Source organism: Papio anubis, chromosome 9 (genome assembly GCF_008728515.1).
Source record: "Papio anubis isolate 15944 chromosome 9, Panubis1.0, whole genome shotgun sequence".
NCBI classification, from domain to species: Eukaryota; Metazoa; Chordata; class Mammalia; order Primates; family Cercopithecidae; genus Papio; species Papio anubis.
Window position 1 is genome coordinate 25,642,771 of NC_044984.1, and position 24,179 is coordinate 25,666,949.

A 24,179-nucleotide genomic window follows, 5' to 3' on the forward strand; every position below is an offset into this window, starting at 1 on the left:
ATCAACGAGAAAGATCTGTTAATACCAGACTCACTAACGTTCATTTCTCCATCGGTTAACGTGATGCGAATACCCAGGTTTTTCTCCAGAATATTGTGAGAATGCATGTTAATCAATTACATGTATATGAATGCATTTAAAGGGAGATGTCCAAATTGCAACCTGGTGGTTTAAAAAAAAAAAAGAAGAAGAAGAAGAAGTATTAACCAGACTCACTAGCATGCATCAACTCCACCACAGGAGTTGAACTAGGATGACTGACTTAATCAAAATGAAACTTTTGGTTCCTAGTTTATCTAGTTACTGGAAGCAGACACTTCCTAAATCAACAGATTTTTCTGTGGGATTCAATTTCCATAAAACAAAATGCTGATTTGGTCAAGAAATACAGTTCTTTGATTTTTTTTTAATATATCCTTCATTCACACTGGTTTACTAAAATGTGGTTTTACAAGAGCTGCTAGGCATGCAAGAAATTCCTTTTAAGAGTCTCTAAAAACTGATTTATTAGAAACAGGAAGTCATATTGGGTCAAGAGAAAGCAAACCCAAACTTCCACAATGTCCAACTTCATCCTGTAACATTGAATCTGAAAGGCTCCAATAGTTCTGAGAATATTACAACATAAGATGTAAATAAAAGGGCTGTGAGGGAAAGGTTGGCTTTTCTAATTGGTCAAGACATGTTAAGAATTTGAATACAATGGTCAAAATGGTCTTATTTAGAGCACATAAAAATTTGATAATGTAAAAATTACAAATGACACTGACATTCTATTCATTCCTTGTACCTGTGCATTCCCACAAAAACAGACTCCTATGAATGTCACTGAGTCCCTGCCTGTGTGGACCAGCCATCAAGAGGAATGGGAACTGAAGCTATAAATCAGATGGCAGTGTATTTATGTGAACGCTAATATCTATCCTCACAGATAAAAACATAATAACTAAGAATGACTTCAGTTCTAAAAATTTGTCCTATTCCTTACGCAAAAACGTCTGTGAAAATCACAAAGGCAGTCATTTCATCCTGAAGACTCAAAGAATTGTAACTGAATTTGAAGAGAATGGAAGGAAGGAAAGGACAAGAAGAAGGAAGGAGTCTGAATCTGTTACAAGACGTATATGACACTGGCATTAAAAGTCAAACAGGATTTTAATGGTAGTTGGAATCCTGTTTGACTTTTAATGCCAAAATCCTAGAACAACTTCTACAATATCCCCAACAGCCTCTTCTTGAATACTTCCAAGGCCAATGTATTTACCATTTACCATCATTCTGACAGCACTAATACTAGAAATGTGTTTTATATGGAGGTGAAATAGTACCTTATCTTTCCCAGTACTTATCCCATTTTCTTCTATCTACTTGCCTAATTGTCTTGAGTCTTCCAAAAAATTTTAAGCTCCATGAGGTCAGAGATTGAATCCATCTTGTTTACCATTATATCCTTGGCATCTACTAGAATGAAGTGCAATAGATGCTAAATAAATATTTGTTAAATAAATAAATGAGTCAGTGAATAAATGATGTTGGCTTCCCAACTAACTCTCCCTGTCTGTTCCCAGTTCTTTCTTCTGGAACTATATAGACTAAGTTTTCTTTTTCTGAGATGAGCAAACTGATTTCTCTCCAGTCCTTCCCCATGTGGATATTTACCAGGAGTTCAACATCCTTCATACACCCCAAGTGTCAGCATCCCCTCACCTGTGATCCTAGAGACTATCCACATGAGTCTAGATGCGCCCCAACAAGGGCAGAGTACAGAGGACTATTACCTCCTTCTTTCTGATACTAAACTTACAGAAATGCATCCTACAATTTTAGTAGCTCCTGTGGCAGTTAAGGTTCCCCTCTGACTTTCATTGGGTTTATAGTAAACAATAATTCCAGGTCCTTTACATGTGTACCACTGATAAGCCAGGTTCTCCCACCCACCAGTAGGGCAGTTAACTTTTATAACCTAAGGACCAGAATTTACAACCAAACAGGGATAAATATAAAGACTGACCTTTGGTCCATGAGAAGAAAATCATCTGAAAAACATTGATCTATTCCATCCCTAGTTAACTCATTTAGACCATGTCATGATTTTGTCCATTTTAACCACTCATGATCAATGTTCCCCAAATTTGGCTGAATCATTTGGGGAGTTAAAAATAGTAAGGATAACCAAAAAAAAATATTTCCTTGTCCAGACCTATTAGAATAAAACTTTCTGGGGACAAGGACTGTGTGTTTTAAAAAGCTCTCTAACCCTCTTTAAATGGAGTAGGAGGATCTGCTCTGCACTCCTACAATACTCTAGGCTATCCTCTACCAATAGACTGTATCACAGTCCAGTATAACTTTATAATTTCATATATACATACACACACACACACACACACATATATATATATATGCAACATCATTATAAGCTCCAAGAGAGTCAGCCCATTTCTGTCTTACTCACCATTATAGGGCCATCTTTAAGCATTATGCTTAAAATATAGATGGTGCTAAATAATTATTGATGATTAAAGTGACATTTAAAATCAGTGATGCTATTTTTGATAGTTAACATAAACAATAAAATAACTAGAAGCAATAAACAGTTGACTAATAGGAGACGGAAGAGAGATTTGGAAATATTCCCTATGTAGGTATGTCCCAGAAAATTATCAAAAATGTCATATCCTGAAAAAGGCCAAAAGAGCCTGCTCTAAAAAACAGTATCTCAGGTAGCACCTTTCAATCCAATCCATCAGTGCACATCTTAATGGGCTACATTTATTTTTCTTAGAACTAACTAGTGATTTATAGCACTAGCCTAAAATTCTCAATTTTTCGCTAAAACTCATCTAACATAAAACCTGTTGTTTTTTCTACCTATTTTTCTCTTCATACGGTCATAACTGTAAATTATTTGTTCAAATTTACTTACAAGAAAAAATCACTCAACGATTAGATCTTCAAAAGTATAAGGAAAATTTAACAGCTACTTTGATTTTATACATAAGTATGAATTTTGTAAATGTGAATGGAATTTTAACTGGACATAAGAGTCTTAAAAATTCTGTGAGAAGTATAATATCTACATGAAAAAGCTATGTTTATGCATTAAATTCAAGTCCACTGATACCTTGTTAAAAATAAAGTACACTATTAATTATTTTCACAAATGCCAACAGTCAAGAGAAAATGCATTGTTTTCTTATCTGATTTCTAGGTTTTTGTTGTTTAAGATACTCTACTGGCCGGGCGCGGTGGCTCACGCCTGTAACCCCAGCACTTTGGGAGGCCGAGGCGGGTGGATCACGAAGTCAGGAGATCGAGACCATCCTGGCTAACCCGGTGAAACCTCATCTCTACTAAAAATACAAAAAATTAGCCGGGTGTGGTGGCGGGCGCCTGTAGTCGCAGCTACTGGGGAGGCTGAGGCAGGAGAATGGCGCGAATCCGGGAGGCGGAGCTTGCAGTGAGCAGAGATGGCGCCACCGCACTCCAGCCTGGGCGACGGAGCGAGACTCTGTCTCAAAAAAAAAGACACACTCTACTGCTGTCCATGTCCAGAAACATAACTGAAATCCATCCTTCCAACCTGGCTTCAATCTACAGAAATTACCTGAAATCCATCCTTTGAACACATCTTCAAGTTTCATTTCTTCATTGAAGCTATATTCCCCCTGATGGGAGAATCTTCTCTGAAATCTCATAGCAATTTTAGAGTATCTTCTAGTTTACAAGATATAAGTATGACATACACATTAGTCTTATCTTCCCAACCAAATAACAACTATAATCTATCAATCACTAATTGCATGTCAAGTACTGCTCTATATGTTTATAAACATAATTACTAATTTCAAAACAATTTTGCAAAATATTTTCTCTTGCAGATTAGAGAGATCAGATGATAATGGTGGAGATGACAGCTCATGAGCAAAGCCAAGATTTGGACCCAGATCTACAAGACCAAAGACTTGGCTCCCTCCTTCTGTTCTACCAGGCTGAACTTGTATTCTCTTATATATCCACATACTCTGCTTTCCAAGTATACATGCATGTTACAATAATGGAGATGTAGTAGACACTCCAATATTTTTTACTGAAATGCTAACTGACTTTCATTGATGTGTATTCCAGCTTTAACATCTCATAATTCTATAATTCCATTTTTATAGTGTCTAAAATTAGAAAGCACAATTGTATACTGAAGAATTTTATAAACATCATTAATTTGCATAATGCCTTCCTGATTTGTGCCATATCTAGAAACTCAACACCAAAACACATTAAGGTAAGGAAAGGATGAACTATTAAATGATGTTAGGATAATTAGTTGTCTATTTGGGGAAAAATGACACAATCCCTTCTTCACATAAAAAGTTAATACTACATGAATTAAAGTCTCAAATGTGATAAGTAAAGCTATAAAATGTTTAGAATACATGGATGATGATATTTATGAACAGGAGAGTAGAAAAATTTATTTAAGCCAGACTAAATAAAAAGGATAAAACGTAAAAGACCAATAAGTTTGTCTACATTAAAAGTAAGACTTCCATCCACCCAAGGACCATATAAAGAGACAGAAGACTCACAAGGCCACTGCTATGCTTGTGCATTTGTACAAGCATATTATAAAAAAGGTGGTAGCATCCGGGCACACAGGCTCAGGCCTGTAATCCCAGCACTGTGGGAGGCTGAGGTGGGCAGATCACCTGAGGTCAGGAGTTCAAGACCAGCATGGTCAATATGGCGAAACCCCGTCGCTACAAAAAATACAAAAATTAGCAGGGCATGGTGGCGCGCACCTGTAATCCCAGCTACTCTGGAGACTGAGGTGGGAGAATCGCTTGAACCCAGGAGGCGGAGGTTGCAGTGAGCCCAGATCACGGCCACTGCACTCCAGCTTGAGCAACACAGTGAGATTCTGTTTCAAAAAAAAAAAAAAAAAAAAAAAAGGTGGCAGTACAAAAATCAGTTCTGAAATGTGGTCTATGTTCCACTGTTGAAGCCATATACCGTGGCACAAGCTGCATCTGCCCAGAAGTAATCATATGTTTGCACAAGAGAACAGCCTGTGCAGCCAACAGAGGCCTTTTTTCTCATTCATACAAAGAAGCCATAAATACTAAGGGCATCCCTTAACACATAAGTTACAAACTAGGAGAAGATATTTGCTACAAACATTTAGTATCAGAAATTTATAAGGAATGCCTAAGAATCAATAAGAAAAAGACAACCAAACAGAAAAATGCAAAATAACTCATGAACAAACCTGAGGAAACACTAATATCTTTTAGAAGTCTGACAAAATGTTCAACTTCATTTGTAATCAGAAAAAAATTTAAGTCAAATTAAAATCTTACTACATATCCAACAAATTGGTAAAAAGTAAGGTAGGAAAAAATTTAAATGTTAGTAAGGTTTTGGATGAATGCAAATTTTCATTCACTGCCATAGGGAGTAGAAATTAGAACAAGCAATTTGGAAAAAATGTGACATTTAAAAGTTGAACATGTGCTTGCCCTTCTATTCACCATTTGTATTTCTAGACACATATATGCTCTACAGAAATCTTACAAACTTGCATCTGAAGACATGTATGAACAAGAGTGTTTGAGGCAAAACTGTTTATGATAGCAACAACTGAAAAAAACACAATTTTCATCAATAGTAACATGGATAAAGAAGTTATGACTAGGTTGGGCGTGGTAGCTCACACCTGTAATCCCAGCACTTTGGAAGGCTGAGGCGGGCGGATTGCCTGAGGTCAGGAGTTCAAAACCAGTCTGGCCAACATGGTGAGACCCTGTCTCTACTAAAAATACAAAAAAAAAATTAGCTGGGCTTGGTGGCCTGCACCTGTAATCCCAGCTACTCAGAAGGTGGAGACAGGGGAATTGCTTGAACCAGGGAGGTGGAGGTTGCAGTGGGCTGAGATCGCACCACTGCCTTCCAGCCTGGGTGACAGAGACTCCGTCTCAAAAAAAAAAAAAAAAAAAAAAAAGATATGACTAAATGAATAATTTCATACAATAGATAACTACCAAAAAAATGAATAAATTGTACTGCATGCAATGACACTAAAAATCTCAAAAACATGAAGTTGAGCTTTAAAAAACTGAAGTCCAAAAATAATAAATGTTATATAATTCCATTGTATAGATGCATATATAGGCTATACTAAACAGCGTATATTTTAGGAATACACACGGGGTATAAAAAATTAATGTATAAAATGTATGGCTATCAGATTTTTAAATAGATTTCTGAAAGAAAGTAAGTAATTCCTTTGTCTCCAGTCCCTCATTATTCCAACAGCTACAAAGAAAATGCCACATAACTGATAAAATATTAGTTGTATCTTTTCTCTGATGAAGCCATAAATGCTATTTCTATCTGGCATACATTATAAAATCAGCATATTATTTTCCTGATGTTTGTTTACCACATATATCTGATCCATTTACCACTAAGTGATATAGTTCATTTCTAACAAAATGGCTCTGAAATGCATTTAAATAAAATGAATTTGGGGAAAGAGAGAAGGTGGGGCATCCACAACGGACATTACTAAAAGCTTTTACTAGAGAGGCGGTTAAGATGTGACCAGGTTCATAAGCATCATGGAATTATTTTTATTTTTATGTTTATTTTTATTTTTATTTTGAGATGGAGTTTTGCTTTTGTTGCCCAGGCTGGAGTGCAACGACGCGATCTCGGCTCACTGCAACCTCTGCCTCCCAGGTTCACGTGACTCTCCTGTCTCAGGCTCCCGAGTAGCTGGGATTACAGGCGCACACCACCGTGCCCGGAAAATTTTTGTATTTTTAGTAGAGATTGGTCAGGCTGGTCTCGAACTCCTGACCTCAGGTGATCCGCCCACCTCGGCCTCCCAAAGTGCTGGGATTATAGGCATGAGCCACTGCGCCCAGCAGAATTGTCTTTAAAAGAACTTTCAGAACTTTATCACAAATAACTTGATCCCCCAACGCTGGGATTTTCACTCTGCTTGACTACATGAATTTCTCCCTCAGCTGCAATCTTCTGGCTTCTCACCTAAACTGTCCCTCCACCCCACCAATCTACCACAGGCCCCCACAACTCTGGCACGTCATTCAACTCCCTCCTTCACCTGCATTTAGAAGCAGCAGCAGAAGAGAAGAAAAAAACCTGACTTCTCATCCTTGACCAGCTGTGTTTATGCTAGTTACTGAACCTCACTGTGCCGCATTTTTTAAATGGGGCAGCTGTGTCCCCACACGTTCCTCGTATTTCTGTGGTTTCTTGTTTCTCTTCTCCTGTTTTGTGACTAGAGTTGGCTTATCATCCTTCACTAGCGCCCTCTGACATGTATCATAATTTATACACTGTAGTTTGAAAGTTTAAGTGTTTAGCATCTATTTTTTAGAAGCTTACAAATTATTTTATCATTACAAGCTAAATACTAGCACTAAGTGGTTTTGTTCCATTCATTCACCATCGTCTTAGAACACATTATTTTTAAAATGTAGTATCTTGCCATTTAGTAATATGTACATTTTTTAATTTAGCCAACACTCAAGTTGCCCAAATAAGAAGTCGATCCCAAGGATGTTAATTCATGTTTGTATGGTAATTAATTTCTCTCATAATCCAGAATAACTTAAGAAATGCAAGGTTCTACAAATGTCCAGTTTCCCACCTTACATCTGACAGGTCCTGTGGACACTCCTGTACAAGACCATAAATAATTCAAATCATGCTAAGAAGCAAGTAATTTCATTGCAAAACTTTCTGCCAAAATGTTTCTAACTTATAAATGCAAAACAGATGTAACATGCCACATTCACTCACAGCTACGCTCATATTTTGCCTGTCTATGATGACAAGAGGAGTTAAGTGCACGTTTGTTTGCCACTTGAAATGTGTGGTTTTCAATGGTTTTTAAAATTAAACAAATAAATTTAGCATTATCTCCTCTTTTAAGACATGTCTAATTTCAATAATGTTCTTGACTAACACATACTTTGGCTTAAACATTAAAAGTATGTTTAATTCCATATATAAGTTTTTCAATCAAGCATAGGTTTGTTGCTGCCAATATTTCTAAAACTGGTTTCACTCAGAGTTAGAATTGTGCTTGCTCTTAGGTATTCAAAATATTCCCACTTATTTTTCCATGAAAGACATAATTAACCTATACCCACACATAAATTACAGCATAAACACTAAACTTTGAAGTACTACTAAAAATACTGGATGAATCCATAAATTTAAATTTTTTTTGATGAATGCTATCAGCCTGACCAAATGATTTAACTATTAACTACCTTTTTAAAATATGGGTATCACATGACTACAAAGAGAATGCTGTTTCTGACAAATTAATCTTTTTATAAAGCACTGCAGGGCCGGGTGCGGTGGCTCACGCCTGTAATCCCAGCACTTTGGGAGGCCGAGGCAGGCAGATCACGAGGTCAAGAGATCGAGATCACGGTGAAACTCCGTCTCTACTAAAAATACAAAAAATTGGCTGGGCGCGGTGGTGGACACCTGTAGTCCCAGTTACTCAGGAGTCTGAGGCGGGAGAATGGCGGGAACCCGGCAGGCGGAGCTTGCAGTGAGCCGAGATCGCTTTGCCACTGCACTCCAGCCTGGGCGACAGAGCAAGACTCCATCTCAATAATTTAAAAAAGACAGAAAAAAGGCACTGCAAGAAGCCATCATCTTGTGAAGCGATTATCTTCAGAGTATCAGTACTGGTGAAACTATGGGGAAAAGCAACTTAAAAAGTTACACACAACCTTTCAAAGAGAAACACATCTATCTGACAATGATTTCAGAGAGAATTTGCCCGTATATTTTGAAAGCTTACAGTCCTAATCCAGCCAAAGAAAAATAATCATGACTTTTTCTTCTGGGCTTCTCTTACTCCATCTAATAACTTCCTTTTCTTGATCCTCTTGACCCTGCCTCCTCAACCTCTTTGAACCCAGTGTTACTGCAAGTCAGTTTGTGAAGCATTTTGTCCTAGCTTGTCCATTACCGTTCTCATGAAAGTCAAAGCATCTGCACAGTCCCTTTCTCAGAATATGAACAGGCATCTCTACCAGTTGAGGTCAATTATTTAGTGGTGGCTGAGCTGACCTTTACTACTACCAGTTCTCAATCACCTGCAAAGAGCCAGAAAATCATTGGTGCTAGTAAAAGTGACTCACTAGACAAGTTCAAGTCCAGATCTTTACCACCACCACACTGTCATTCCTATCTGAGTTTTTCACCACCTGGTTGACACCAATTTGCAGGTGCTCTCAGGGAAAAAGGGCCATAAAAATCAGAAACCCATCTAGTTTCACTCTCTTCTTCCAAGTACAGACACCTCCACCACCCCAGGTTTCTGTCTGCTTTCGGTCACTCTCGGTGACCTACACATAGTTGTTTTTTATATTTTGTCCAGAATTTACAGTTGAGATCAAGAAAAAACTTTCCGTTCAGAAAAAAAGACCAAAAAAAATTTTATACTTGATATACTACAGATTAAATTCAAAGAAATATGAACTCAAATATTTTTAAAATTACTAATAAGACAAGGAAACAAGTTACTATGCATGAGTCACTAAAAACAACAACAAATATTATAATTATCAACTAAAAAAATAAAATAACTATTATGAAATGTTTGAAGAAATGGAAGATAAATTTTATAAAAAAGGCAAGAAGGAAGAACACATCAAAAATGGTCAGATAGCTTGGCATCGTGGTACACCCCTGTAGTCTCAGCTACCTGGGAGGTTGAGGCAAGGGAATTGCTTGAGCCCAGGAGTTTGAGTTGAGCCTGGGTGACATAGCAAGACTCCATCACCTTAAAAAATATGGCCAGATAGATTTAGTAAAGAATTCCTAGGAATGAAAAATAATTATTGAATAAGCAGGTGGATTGACGACAGTAAATCAGACACAGCTAATTAATATGTTAGAAGAAAGGTTTTAATAATTACTTGGAACGAAGCAGAGGACAACAAGGATAGAGAAAATATGAAAGAAGTTTAAGATATATAAAGGACTAGATGAGAAGGTTACCATGCATATATAGTTAGCATCCATAGCCATTGTGGCTATGGATGGGTTCGCCTTGGGTGGAGGCCTGGAGCTTGCCCTGGCCTGCGACCTCCAAGTGGCAGCTTCCTCAAAAGTCATGGGACTGATTGAGAGACCACTCGAGGGCTCCTCCCAGGGACAGGAGGCACTCAGAGGCTGCCACGCTGCCTGGGGGTGACCCTGGTGAAGGAGCTTATCTTCACAGGCTGACAACTGAGTGGGCACTGGGGCTGGTGAATCACGCTGTGGCCCAAAACAAGGAGGGTGATGTCACCTACCACTGGGGGCAAGCACTGGCCCAGGAGGTCCTGCCCCAGTCTCCCACTGCCATGCGGTTGGGCAACATAGCCACTGACCAAGGCATGGACGTGGACACTGCATCAGGGATGGCCACTTAAGGGATATTTTATGCCCAGAACGTTCCAACCTGGGACTGGCTGGAAACATGGCACAGAAAACCAACCCCCAAAATGTGTTGGCAAATGACCTCCATTTGACCTTCAGCATGGGAGATGCGTACCTTGAACAACAGGATCCAGAAGGAAAATTTGCATCAGGACTGCCCTCATCATTTCACCTCTCTGGGCTTTGGTTCCTCCATAAGGATGATAAGAGATATGATATGATTGGACCAAGATGCTGACCATACCACCTACTGCTACCTTCCTTGACGTCACGCTAGGGTTGGATTTGCTTTGGAGAATGCCTGTCTCTCTCTCTCTACTCAAATGAAGAAGAATTAAAATAGATCCCTCTGGGTCTTTGTATCATTGGTTCTCAGGCTCTGACCTCTCCCTCAGTTATCAGGTACTAACTAGAGATGTCAAGAGATTTTAAGGTACCCCTAGTTTTTTTCCTCTGGACAATAGAGATAATAAACTCTGGTATTGGTTGTACATGTGCCAGAAATTAGACTACAGATCCCAGCTCTTTGCCAGTTACTCATTTTATAATTTTGGACAAATTGTTTAAACTCTGGGCCTCAGCTTTCTCATCTGCAAAATGAAACTGTTGTAAGGATTTAACAAAATAAAAATACCTCATGTTTAAAAACAAGCTAGATTTTGTAGTTGGATGAAAAAATCCAGCCATCGGCTATTTACAAGAGTCATACCTAGAATATAAGGACAGAACAAAACAAAGCAGGAAAATACTAGCCAGTGGAAGGTATGGGCCAGGGGTGGTAGCTTATGCCTATAATCCCAGTGCTTTGGGAAGGTGAGGTGAGAGGATCACTTGAGGCAAGGAGTTCAAGATCAGCCTGGGCAACATGGCAAGACCCTGTCTCTACAAAAAATTTTAAAAATTAGTGTGGCGTATTGCATGCACCTGTGTGGTCTCAGCTACTTGAAGGCTGAGGCGGATCACTTGAGCCTGGGAAATGGAGGCTATAATGAGCTATGATCATGTCACTGCACTCCAGCCTGGGTGACAGAGCAAGACCCTGTCTCTAAAAAAATAAAAATAATTTTTTAAAAAGGAAAGTATAGTAGCAGTGATAATATCAGACAAATAGGCCAGGCATGGTGGCTCATGCCTGTAATGCTAGCACTTTGCAAGGCCGAGGCAGGAGGAGCATTTGAGCTCAGAAGTTCAAGACCAGCCTGGGCCACGTAGTGAGACCCTGTCTCTTTAAATTTATATATATATCCAACTATTTCCTCCTAGAAATGTTTCTCAACAAACTGCAGAGGAGATATATATATCTATCTAGATAGACAGAGATAGATATCTATAGATCAGAAAAATCAAAAAAAGAGAAAAAAGCTTTATTCAGAATAAAGACAGCCATTACATCATGAGAAGTGTTTTACTGCTTTAAGAAGATATACAAATTCTAAATGTATATGCAACAGCCTCAAAATAAACATAATTTACAAAACTACAGGGAGAAATTAACAATACACTATCTTACTGGGAGATTTCAACACACTTCTTAATTACTGATAGAGCAAACTGACAAAATTTGTAAGGATATAAGCTTTGAAACCTATAATCAACAAGCCTGATCTAATGGATGTACATAAAATAGAAAATATATTCTTTTTGAGCATATATGGAATATTAACATGCCAGTTTCCTTAAATGTTTTCATCATATGGTTTTCATATCTCCATTCTATTTCTAAAATATAGCCTAAATTTACAGGTTTGGCTTTTAAAAAACTTATTTTCTTGGCTTACACTGAACTTACGTTTAACTAAAAACCCCCACACTCACCCATCCTCCAGGGGCTTAGGGTCTCCTAGGATCCCACCATATTTGACATGCTGTTATCTTATTGTATTATAGTTCAAGCTGTTATCTTATTGTATGATACCTCTAACTACGTCTCCAATAAACAATGAGCTCCTTAAGGACAGCACAGTATATTTTTAATCTTTATCTCCTCAATACCCAGCACAGTGACTGGCATATAGTAAGTGCAAAAAAAAAAAAAAAAAAAGTTAAATGAATCCATTGATATTTTAAAGGTAAAGAAAACAAACTGCAGAAGACAAAATGAGGTAAGTGATGATAGAGCAGAAAGAAAGAAAGATTATAGGAAGGAAAGATGAAGCAAGTATGTAATAATGATATAGCTGTTTGTCCTTGGCTCATACCCTCAGCAAACCATAAAGTAACATTTAATTACATATTCTAGAAGTGGATGGCTAGAGGAGACCTCTGAAAATAATCCAGTTAGTAAGAGCTCCTACAGAGAACAGAACATCAGTTAACCAAAATATTTTTTTCCTTTGAAATCTCCAGACGACAATGCAGTCAGTGATTCGTTCTGTAGCCTAAGGACCTGCCTCTTCCCTGTTCTTTATGCCTCCTTCTTCAAAAAGAGATGAACATGAGAACCAACTACCACTTCCTGACTGGTCAGACATAAAAGAGAAACATTCCTAGGAGGAAATAGTTGGCAAGAGAACTTCCCTGGCCAGAAAAACCTCGGGCGACTGTAGACCAATTCCCTGAGTCATTACAGCATGAGAAACTAGACTCATACTACCAGAAACTTGAGGGTGTAAATCTGATCATTACACATTATACACAAGTAACAAAATATCACATGTACTCTCAAAATATGTGCAACTATTATATATAAATAAAAAATAAAGAAATAATTTTAAGTTACCTTGTGAAAGTTACAAGCAGATGACTGTTGTTTCTGAGTCAACTAAAAACTAGAATCTTTCTGAAAACTACCAGAAAAGGAAAAAGCTAAAAAACAAAACGACTTCCCATTCCCAGGTAATTCCTTCAGACAGAACTTCCAACATTTGACATTGGCTAAATGTGAATAAATATGGGTTTTAGAAGAAAAATACAGTTGTCACTCCAAATTCACACCTTTAATTGGTATGGATGGACTCAATGGGCATACAATCCCACTTTTAAGACATTTCTGTGCACAAAGAAAATATTCTCAGATTTATTCAAGTTACTGGCAAGGGACTAATTGTGGCTAGAATGACAGATACGCCTTCTTCTGAAGCATTTTAATTAAAGTGCAGAGACCTCTCTTTCTGGGAGGGAGTGAATAAGTCCTTACCTGAAAATAATGAAGCAACCCACATGACCTCTGAAAGCTGAGCCAACCAAGGGGAAAATCAAAAGGAAACAAAAACAAACAGAAAAGTCAGATGGCTGAAAAGAGCTACATCTGTATGCATTAAATTAAATCATTTCCCTGGCTTATAGGCTGGATATTATTTCCAACCCCTAGAGGCAGAAATAGTAGTACTCTTAAAGTAGAATTTATAATTAATAATAGATAATGAATTTATCTCTAAATACAACAGACTCCTAATTTATTTATTTTATTTATTTTTTATTTTGAGACAAGGTCTCACTCTGTCACCCAGGCTGGAGTGCAGTGCTGCAATCTCGGCTCACTACAACCTCGACCTCCCTGTTCAAGCACTCATCCCACTTCAGCCTCCCTATTAGTTGAGACTACAGGTATGCACCACCACACCTGGCTAATTTTTGTACTTTTAGTAGAGATGGGGTTTTGCCATGTTGCCTAGGCTAGTCTTGAACTCCTGGGCTCAAGAGATCCACCCACTTCAGCCTCCCAAAGTGCTGGGATTGCAGGCGTAAACTACCATACCAGGCCAGAGACCCCTAATTCTAAGCCCGAATCCTTCAGACAGTGATCATCACCACAAATAAAAACTCCTAAAGAGACATACTGGTTTCTAACCCAATAGGACTAAAATGGGAAAATATAAATTTAACAATATATTTTTCTATTTAAGAGTCTAGTATCACAATTGTTATCTGTCCCATGCTAAATCTGTAATGTCGGAAAAGTCATTTCTCTGGCCTAACTACAAAATTGAGATAATACTAGTACTAACCTCATAGAGTTTATTTGAAAATTAACTGATTTAATAAAGCAAAATGTTCAGTACAAAGTTATATGCAATAAAGGTTAGTCATCATTATCATCATTATTAATGTTATTTATTCAACACCTGACACCAAGTACATACTCAAAAATGATTGGCTATTGCCATTTTCATCATCATTATTTATTACTGCTTAATTGTTGAAAGAAGTTCACCAGTAAGACAGTAATTTCAGAAAAAAATGAATTTAAATATCTTCACAAAGAAATGCATTCATTCCGCAAATATTTACTGACCAGCTACTTTGTGCCAGGCATTGATCTAAGAGCAAACAAAACTAATACTTTTGCAGGAGGGAGTGGGGAGGAGACAAATCACAAGCAATAAGCATAGTAAATCCATAAATTACATAGCGTGCTAAGGGATAAACACTATAGAAAAAAGGAAGCACAGTAAAACTGGCTGGGCACGTGGCTCACGCCTGTAATCCCAGCATTTGGGAGGCCAAGGCAGGTGGATCACAAGGTCAGGAGTTCAAGACCAGCCTGGCCAACATAGTGAAACCCCATCTCTACTAAAAATACAAAAAAAAAAAAAAAAAAATAGTCGGGCCTGGTGGCGGTGCCTGTAATCCCAGCTACTCGGTAGGCTGAGGCAGGATAATTGCTTGAACTCAGGAGGTGGAAGTTGTGGTAAGCTAAGATCACGCCATTGCACTCCAGCCAGGGCAACAAGAACGAAACTCCATTTAAAAAAATAAATAAATAAATAAATAAAAATTAAAATTAAAAAAAACATGGTAAAAAGACTTAAAGAAGGTGAGGGAGACATGTAGGAGAACTGCCTTCCAGGGCAATGACTCTACAGTGGGACCACGTTCAGCATGTTCCAAGATCTGCAAAGAAGCCAATATGGCTGGCAGGAGCCAGGAAGGAGGTGATTGGCAAGGACATCTGAACCATCAGGGAATGGAAGGCCAGACCTGCAGGGCCTCCCAAGTCATAGGAAACACTCTTGTTTTCATTCTGAGTGAGACAGGAGCATTGCGAGCGCAGATAGGTCAACATGATCTGGCTTATTTCTAAAAAGATCCCTCTGGCTGCTGAGTTGAGAATAGATAGACTGGTGGGGAAGAGAGAGACAGAAGTGGGAAGACCGCTTTGGAAACCAGCAGAGCAATCCAGGTAAGAAAAGTGAGGGTCCATAAATACGTTTGTCAAAAGCTATCAATCTCCCAACTAGGGAGCACAGCAGGAAATTTCAGTGGAGATACAAACAGTTGCTCTTTCTTTCAGAGCTGTTATATTGATTTTGGAGTGGAATTATATATGGCAAGACAGTAATGACCATAAATATGGTGCAGTTAAGTACTTCAGAGTCCAAAAACTAGACCCTGCCTGGCACAGGGTAAACACTGAATATTCACTTACTGAGTTCAGTAAATATGAATGGACTCAACTTCTTGGTGGAAAATGTTATTCAAACATGATTTTTAATAGGAAAAATCAAGACATAGAAAAAGCCTTGAAAAAAAAACAAGAGACTGTGGTACCCTCTACTCTGACACTACACTGTTTGTTAAACATTAATTTACACTCACTCATCCTTTTTTAAACAAATATAGCTGACCACCCACTGTGTGTCAAGTACCATACTACCTTCTAGTTGAATCCCTTCACTACGTCTTAAGGGGAAATAAAAGAATAAATGTGTGGGAATATTCTGGGTAAGTTCACATTTCGTTACTAAACATGAAAAGAACTTCAGGATAAGGATCTGGAACTACTGAGTGGTAGTAGCTGGGACTACAGGCACCTGCCACCATGCCTGGGTGATTTTTGTCTTTTTGTAGAGACAGGGTTTCACCACGTTTCCCACTCTGGTCTCAAGCACGTTTGCTCAAGCAATCCTCTTGCCTCGGCCTCCCAAAGTGCTGGGATTACAGGTATGAGCCACCATGCCTGGCCCATTGTAACCATCTCAATTTATCAAAATACATGTGAAAGATTTAAATGCATTTGAATCATCCTAAGGGTGTTATTCTCAAACTTTCATAATAATTATACAAAGAAAATATCCCTCTTCTCTTTAAGAAATATATATATACGTGTACTATTAGACCAGCCTGGCCAACATGGTGAAACCTCGTCTCTACTAAAAATACAAAATTCAGCCAGGCATGGTGGTGCGCACCTGTAATCTCAGCTATTCAGGAGGCTAAGGCCAGAGAATCACTTGAACCCGGCAGGTGGAGGTTGCAGTGAGCCGAGATTGCACCACTGCACTCGGGCCTGGGTAACAGAGCAAGACTCAGTCTCAAAAAAATTAAAAAGAAGATATATATATACACACACACACATAAATATGTACACATATATACATATATATGCATTATTCGAAAATCCATGTTAAATGAAATATATGTCAAAAAAAGAATAATTGAAATTGTAGTCATTTGAAATCTTGGTCATTGATACTATGTTCCACTGTAATAAAACACATAGAAAAGTATTTCAGCAATACCCATACATTGCAAAGTATTTCCTTCCCCACTCAAAATCAACCTGCACTGATTCCACTTATGAACCCAGCCAAGTACAATGTGTTCAGTCCATGCCAATGTCCTGCTGGAGGCATCAGAGGGCAGGTGAGAAGTCAAAGCTGGAACACAATGTCACATATGAGGAATCCAAATCACTGCCTCTGTAGTCTGAAGACAGCAGCTCTCCGTGTTTTATAACAGGTTTTACAAGATTCCTATAATGCTCTCCTAGTTTTTTTCTTTTGTACAGATGTTGGTATTTATTCTCCTAATTATTAAAAATTCTGCAAGAAAGATAGTCTTTACTTTCAGAATGTAAGTGTCTTTCATCCAGAAAACCAGCTGCTTGGTAAGTGACACTCAATGGACCTGCTGACATCTTAAGACCATAATATCAACCCCAAATTAAACTATTCATGAAAGGAGCCACGGATATCAGTTACAGTTTAGTCTTTTTCTTTTCCTTTCAGAGACTTCTCTTTCCCAGGTACAACTCTTAACATGGCATGAAGAATCAACAGAATTCCTCCACCACCCAAGGAAAGGTAGGAGACCTAAGCTGGCTTCTTTCTCTCCCATTACCCCCAGACACAGCTCTTGATCCAAAGGAGCAAGTACTTAACCCAAGCAGGGCCAAAGTGCTTTTCGAGAAGCAGATATGCCACACAGGTTCCACTTCCTTCTAAGATCAAGCATCAAGAGGAAAATTATAGGCCTAGAAACCATTCTTCCCCACCATGGCTGGGAAAAAATCTGCCAGAGAACAAAGCCTACAAGAAGGAGAGAAGTCAAGAAAGAGAGGCAAAATCCTGGTGTCATCAATGGAGCCCTTGGTTCCAGTTGTACCTAAAGCCAGATCCCTCCCTTGAACTTCCCAGCAATACAAACCAGCCAGCTTCTATTTTGCTTATGTGGGTGTCTGTTCCTTTCAGTAGAAGTAAATGTAGCCATGAAGGTCACACAGCTAGTAAAGAACTGATAAAATATAAGTAACCAAAAAAATCCACACTTGCCACATACTAAAAAAATAAAATGCTCGTTTTGTCATTGATTTCTTCATTCAACAAATATTTATTGAGTGTTGATTATGAACCAGGCACTGTTCTAAGCACTGGGGACAGAGCAGTAGACACGACAGATCAAATCTGGAACTTAAATTTTAAAGTTAGAGCCATTATTGAGTGTTAGCACAAGTACCCCAAGCTTGGGTCCAAGGGGTAGGCTTCAGGGAATCTTGAAGACCCTCAAATATATGTAAAATCTTGTGTTTAGGCATAGTTATGGGAAGCTGCACAATAAATTTTCTTAAAGAATCTTAAAGACACCTACCACCCCAGAAAACATCAAGAAAAACTCTAAGAACATAAGCATGCCTTGGCATCAATATGTCTCAAAATGATTATGGAAATTCTGATCTCTTAACCCTAACACAGAGGTGTGTTCAAAGAGAACACACTCTATTTAACAGGCATTTCACAGAAATACTACACGCCTTTACAATACATTATGAGATTAACTCCTTTAATAATCCTTTTTCCTATGAAAACAAAACTAACAGCTACCAACTGGAGCCTTAACCACCTGTGTTCTGCCCTTCATTTGAGTGGGTGGTGAACATCTCAGTCTCTACTTTCTTATTCCTTTTGAAGCATATGTTTCATACCTGCATTTCCTGGACCCAAAAGGAAAGGGTATCTCCTTTCACCTGCAAAATGGTTTTATTCTAAACTGATACTGATCAGATTCCTCTCTGGTTAAAAGGAAAAACAGGAACCAGGGCTGCTGCTTTTCCTTATTCAAAAAATGCCTTCCAGAGATGTCTAAACAGCAGCTAATTTCATTATAATTATTTTGTCCCTAAACTTCCCCTAAGAATGTGACTCAGTGGCTTATATTCTGGCTGTTCCTACTTATAGACTCCCAAAAGCAGATTCCTTTTCAATGCAAAACAACTTCTTTTTCAACCTTCTGCTATCCTATGGAATGAAACTGAAGACTGTGTAATCAAATGTACACAATGACTTTTTTTATCCTGCCCAAATAATTCACTAATTCATAATCTCCACTACCTCACTCTTCCCTATGAAATATCTCCCTAGGAACAGGCAATCTCATTTGACATTTTGCTAAGATTTTACCAGTTCTCCCCAAGTGGGTATGACCTTCTATCCATATCTGCCTTTCTCATTCTCTTTTATAATGTCAGGCTTTAAAGATATTTTGAGTAAAACTTACCCAAAATATTTTTAACTGGTTTTCAGGGGCTTGGTGGGGGTGGGTAGTTTAGCAGCTGTTCTTAGGGTTTGATGGTCTTGCCAATCTGATGATTTCCAACCAAACCTAATCATGAGAGAGACAAACCTCCACAGTTACCTTATCTTGTTGGGCATGCTATAAATAACAAGCACAGATTTAATAATAGACTCCCTCTGTCCCACACTCCAATACAGATTTCAGCTTTTCTTTTTTCAGTTTTCTTAGCTTTGCACATTAAGTCATAATGCCATTCATAAATACAAATTACATGGAAAAATACATCCATTAGAAGACAAACAATTCTTCAACTGTGTGTTGTTTCTGGATTTTACACTAAGGGCTTTGTCACTGAAAGGCCACATCCACGCAAGATGATGGCATCTCCTGCCAGGGGAAGTAAGACTTATCCTAAATCATAAAAGAATAAAATAACTTTTGCAATCTCACTTTGCCCATGCTTTTGTCTAGTCTGAAGAGGGTCTGTGATGGGCACATGACTGAAAGGTTCACTCTGGAAGGAGATTTAGTATTGCCAGTAGAACTACCCCATTCCTTTTTTAGTTTTCTTATAAAGTAATTTTGCGGATAGTTCCTATGGTGAATGGTTGCCCCAAATCCTTAGAACTTTTTTTTCATAGTATCCTATATTTCAGTGTTAAATCAGTGAAATGACATCTCATCAGTTAACCTCTTTATTCAATGTTCGAAATGTAAAAAAAGGCATAAAGTGGGGACTCACTATTATCCCTGTGTCCAACCTTTTTCCTACTTCCCTTCTGCTCAGCACAGCCCCGCTCGGACATTCAGCCTCCCTTCCTTTCACACACCAATCAAAAGCCTCTTCCCTGACTGTCTCCATTCCAAGAACTTGGCAGTCCGGGGCTGTCGCTGGGCCAGTCTCTGCAGGAGCATTCCAAGCGTTGCCTGAAGACTTGCTAAGCAGCAGCAGTTTTCTTTAAAGGACTTGGGATTTAAAAACAGGAACAAAAAGGATGTGATAGGAAATGTTTTCTCTCCCTTAATGTTACATTTCCTTTCACGGATGGACATCTTGACTTAGACACATAATTGTGTTTAGTATTTCGCCCTTTAACTTCCCTGAATGTTGCTGGAGTTTGAAGAAGCAGTTAGACCAGTTTCATTTTTTGTTTGGTTTCATTTATTTATTTTCATAGACAGGATCTCACTATGCTGCCCAGACTGTCTCAAACTCCTGGGCATAAGCAATCCTCCTGCATCAGCCTCCCAAAATGCTGGGATTACATGCATGAGCCACCACAGCTGGCCTGTTCTGTTTTTTTAAACAACAGCGAAGTTTAAATTCATGTCTCATCTCCTCTCTTGTGTTTTAAGTTAAAAAAAAAAAAAAAAAAAGGAAGGATACCCTAATGACACTCAAAATATCATGACAGACCTGCTGGATTGTAGTTAGATATTTGGAATGTAGTTTTAACATGACTGCCTAAAACAAGATGTTTAATTTTGTATAGAACCTAAATTATTTCTGTTTTCTAAATATGTTTCTTCATCAATAAACACAAAATAAAATCAAGAAAATACCTGGATATGAAACTAATTCAACATTTTCTTCCTATTTGCATCACTGCAGAAGAGGAAATATTGTTCTGTTTTTCAAAGTATAGAAATCTAGGGCCGGGCGGCCGGGCACGGTGGCTCATGCCTGTAATCCCAGCACTTTGGGAGGCTGAGGCGGTCAGATCACGAGGTCAGGAGATCGAGACCATCCTGGCTAACACAGTGAAACCCCGTCTCTACTAACAAAATACAAAAAATAAGCCTGGCGTGATGGCGGGCGCCTGTAGTCCCAGCTGCTTGGGAGGCTGAGGCAGGAGAATGGTGTGAACCCGGGAGGCGGAGCTTGCAGTGATACGAGATAGCGCCACTGCACTCCAGCCTGGGCAACAGGGCAAGACTTCGTCTCAAAAAAAAAAAAAAAAAAAAAAATCTAGAGCTGGGCGTGGTAGATCACGCCTGCAATCCCAGCACTTTGGGAGGCCAAGGAGTGGATCACTTGAGGCCAGGAATTCAAGACCAGCCTGGCCAACATGGCAAAATCCTGTCTCTACTAAAAATACAAAAAATTAGCTGGGCATGGTGGCACACACCTGTAGTCCCTGCTACTCGGGAGGCTGAGGCAGGAGAATCGCTTGAACCCAGGAGGCAGAGGTTGCAGTGAGCCAAGCTCATGCCACTGCACTCCAGCCTGGGCAACAGAGCAAGACTCCATCTCAAAAAAAAAAAAAAAAAAGTACAGAAATATAGAAAAATAATCCATTGGCACTAAAATGTGTCATATGATTCAATTCCTGCTAATAAATAGGTTTAGCTAACCTTATGATTTTACCATTTTAAAAAAACCTAATACGGCCGGGTGTGGTGGCTCACGCCTGTAATCCCAGCACTTTGGGAGGCCGAGGTGGGCGGATCATGAGAACAAGAGATGGAGACTATCCTGGCTAACACAGTGAAACCCCGTCTCTACTAAAAGTAAAAATAAAAAATTAGCCAGGTGTGGTGGTGCGCCCCTGTAGTCCCAGCTACTCGGGAGGCGGAGGCAGGAGAATGGCATGAACCCGGGAGGCGGAGCTTGCAGTGAGCCGAGATCGCATCACTGCACTCCAGCCTGGGCGACAAAGCGAGACTCCGTCTCAAAAAAAAAAAAAAAAAAAAAGGCAAACTAATACTAATTTTTAAATGTCTAGCTGTACCAGTACAGCTTACAGCTTTCCAGATACTCAAACAGGTATAATGTCATTTCTTAATTCCAAAGGACCACTGAGGAACACAAGAGAAGTGTTATCAGTACTCCCAGTATAAAGATGAAGAATTGAATTCAGACGTTAAATGAAGTGTTCAATTTCTCAGAATTCCTTCAGGACAGAACAGAATTCAGACCCAAGGGCTTGAGAAGCTCTCTCTGCAAACAACACTGCCTTTAAAAAGCCACTATCAAACATCTATTTATTCAATGATTTAACTTTAACCTTGAAATTAAATTTGATTTTCTAGATAATCATGTCATAACCAACCAATGTCTTCAATAGTACAACATGGACTTGAGTTTTAAATACTTAAAATAAAAGAAACAAAAATGAGTTGAAGATATTGACTTTTAAGAATGCAAAAACTTTACTTTGACTTTTCAAAAAAGTTACATAAAGATCACATTTCAAATATTATGTTAATTATAATTCCTATTTAGTTATAGCATAACATAAATTATATTTGTTACACTAGGGAATTTTTAATAAAAAGCATTTTAGCAGTAAGATTTTCTAATTTCTGAGATCTAAATTAACAATTCCTGACTTATAAAATTTAAATTTTAAATTTTGAAAATTGTAAACCCTGCTTATATTACACCTTGCTTTGTGTTCATCTCCATTACAATAATTAATTCATGCTTGTTGTGTACACATAAAGAGCCACAATTATTCATAGACACAAGATAAGCTACTTGCATCTATGCTAAAAGTGGGAATATTCACAAATTTACTGGGAGAAATATTCATAAATATATGCTTCTATGAATGAGATTCATTTATCAAAGTTCTGTTATTATGAATAATGTGCTTATTTGGGAAGTTTGTTTCAGAAATTCCCCTCCCTTTTTAAATCTCATAGCAGCATTACTGAGGTATAATTTAGCCACACCCAACTGCTGCCTTTCCTCTTTGACCCCTCACCATTACCCCCACCCTTGATTTCCTTAGAATCCTGTTTTTCATTAGCTGATGTCAAGGTGAAGTTTAGACCAGACCAGAGCATTAAGGCTTTGTGGCATGCAGAAAGACTCAGATAATTCTCCTTTCCATCAGGAAGGGTACGCCACCGGAAAGAGTCCTAAAATAAAGCCCCAGAGCAGTGAACTGGAAATAAGAATAGTATCAATACCAAAATCATTAAAGGCTTCCAATTTTTATATCCTGCGTGTAAGGACTTAGGAAATGTGGCTTCATGAAGGTAAAGGGGCGATTTTATTTGGCCACAGTGTACATGTGTTGTCTCTGCCTATCCATCATCCACTGCCCTTCCTCTGGCAACAGAGCCTGAAGAATGGAGAACTGCTCTTGTCCCACTCATGATGACATCATCTCTGCCATCAGAGCAGCTGGACCATCATCGAGCCAGCCATTGCAACAGTAATAACTATAGTGGTTTTTTTGTGGAGTTTAGGAGAATGAGGCACTCTTTTCAGCTCTGGTGTAAGAGGACAGAGGTAAGGCTGGAGCGGCTAGCAGCCATGCCATAAACATAAGACCTGCCAAAGGGCAGGACTAACACCAATGATGACACAGAATGAAGGGACTTAGGAGATTATGCCAAATTTCTCAGTTACCTTGATCACAAGGTCCTCTTTGGGGGTGAAAATTGCTTCAGTTGAGTTTTCTCACTTTTGCAACCAAAAAACACCCTAACTAATAAAACTAGTGTCTTCAGATACACCAGTTCTGTTGAAGGAATGAATTTCAAAATTCAAAATAAAAATAAATTAAGAGTTACAAAATAGACACACCAGTTCTTTGTCACATCCAGGAGTGTGGCACTTTGCAAGCTCTTCTCCATCACCAGGTACTCCAGAATCCCTAGAAATAGCAAACTAGCTCAGACTTCACCATCAGGAATTTATGTTAGCTAAAAAGAAATATTTTCTCACAGAGAAATTTTCAAATAAGAGTTTATAAAGTGGTTTATTCTTCAAAGTGTTTTTTAATGCTTTAATTTTTTTAAAGGTTTTTCAATATTTTGTATACATGTATATACTAAGTTTCCAATAAAGAGGAAAATCTCCTTTTGTGGCACAACTGAAAGAAGGCTAGGGCCTGAATAATTTTTATTCATTACGTAGATCTAAGAAGCAGAAATAAAATACACTCTACACCTTTTCAATCCCAATGGCTTGTCTAAAAATCATTAATATTTACAAGAGAAGTAAGCATAATAAT

At 38.4% G+C, this 24,179-nt stretch overlaps 1 protein-coding gene across 2 annotated transcripts in view; it reads right to left on the reverse strand.

Moving 5' to 3' along the window:
• The window catches only part of ITPR2 (inositol 1,4,5-trisphosphate receptor type 2), a 491,137-nt gene that overhangs the window by 448,922 nt on the left and 18,036 nt on the right, over positions 1-24,179 (reverse strand). The gene's annotated exons all lie outside the window — the stretch shown is intronic.